This window comes from Euphorbia lathyris, chromosome 4, assembly GCF_963576675.1.
Source record: "Euphorbia lathyris chromosome 4, ddEupLath1.1, whole genome shotgun sequence".
Taxonomy (NCBI): Eukaryota; Viridiplantae; Streptophyta; class Magnoliopsida; order Malpighiales; family Euphorbiaceae; genus Euphorbia; species Euphorbia lathyris.
The window spans coordinates 32,517,420-32,518,967 of NC_088913.1; the positions used below are offsets into that span (position 1 = coordinate 32,517,420).

Genomic DNA, 1,548 nt, shown 5'->3' on the forward strand with positions numbered 1-1,548 from the left:
CGGTGATTTCAAGTGATCTCCCAGCAGAGCTACCTTTTCTGTGAGTGCTTCTATCTGAGGATTTAAGTTTGGACATACTCTAATGCACTGCTCTGCTATTGTATCCCTGCTCGAAGGCAACTTTACAACTTGCCAACATGCACTTCGTTCCGCCAATTCTTTCACCAGATTATAAGCCTGTATTGCGGTTTTGTTGAACAAATTTCCTCCCGCCGCTGTATCAAGAAAAGCACGGCTAACAGGAGATATCCCTGAATAGAACATATCAACAAGCTGGTATCGCTGGTAATCGTGATGGGGGCACCTTCTCAACAATCTCTGGAACCTCTCCCAAGCTAGATACAGGTTCTCACTTTCAGTCTGCCTAAATGATGCGATTTCGCTCCTGAACTGAGCAGTCTTAGATGGAGGGAAATCTGAACTGAATGTAGCCATTCTGCAGCTTCTTCTTTCAAGGAAAATCTGAACAACTTCTGGTAGACTTGTGCAGATGTGACTTCTTCGCACTTGAAGGTGCTACAATATTCAACGAACTTGTCAAGGTGTGAATTGGGACCTTCGTAGTAACCCCCCTTGTACTGTCCCGAGTTCTGAATCATCTGGATCATCGCTGGTCTGATTTCGAATGATTCCGCTGTTATTATCGGATCGAGGATGCCGGAGGTGCTTGTCGGCCTCCTCGCCTTCAGCAACTCCATCACTGACATATCCTCAGCCATCGTATCCTCGTCTCAGGCCCTGCAAGAATAGTTTCAGCTTATGAATTCAGATAAGAGTATGATTGATTGAGTGTGCCCCATATGAAGCTTGTCTCATCGGGACATAGGCATGTCTCGCCGAGACAGTCCTTGTCTCAGCGAGACGAGGCGGGAGAGGCGTTTTGCTCGACCACTAAGCCATCTTTTCAACCTATTTCACTCAGGAAATGCTGTTTTTACCCCCAAAAAGCCTATGTTTGCTGCCTATCATTATAAATAGGCAGTTTTACATAGGAGAACACGTTCTTCTTTTTCTTCTTTTTACTTTTCAGAAAACACTAGAATAGAAGTTAATTTTCAGCAATTGTAGTTTAGTTGCTTTTGGGTTCGAAGAACTGCTCAAAGGGTGGAGGCTCTACCTTGTTTATATTGTAATCAGACGAACGGGTTTTGGATTTTCTAACTCCTTCCCTTAATCTTTATTGCATTTATTCAAGCATGATTTCGTCTTTCATCAATTACATATATGCTTTGATTGGTTTGCCTATGAACTGATCCCCATCCAATCTAGGATGGGGATGAGATTGTTGAGATTGCTATGAATGTTAAGGTTTAGGGTTTAAGAACTTGCCATTGATTCGATTAGGTTGTGTGTGCTTAATGCCTAAATGATATTAGGAACAGGATTAATTGCTAGAATGAGCATTGATAATGCTCAACTAGCGCGTTTTGTGTATATAATATGCCTAATGCCTGTAACCCTGATATTGTCAGATGTTAGGAAGATTGATTCTTGACCAAGGAATCATCTTTACCGAATTCGCACAAACCTGACTTCGCTAGAGACCAC

At 42.6% G+C, this 1,548-nt stretch overlaps 1 non-coding gene across 1 annotated transcript; it reads left to right on the plus strand.

Moving 5' to 3' along the window:
* Positions 1–286: 286 nt before the first annotated feature.
* LOC136228304 (small nucleolar RNA R71) lies at positions 287–393 on the plus strand. Its single transcript, XR_010688634.1, has one exon. It is a non-coding gene; the product is annotated as a small nucleolar RNA R71 (small nucleolar RNA).
* The last annotated feature ends 1,155 nt before the right edge of the window (positions 394–1,548 follow it).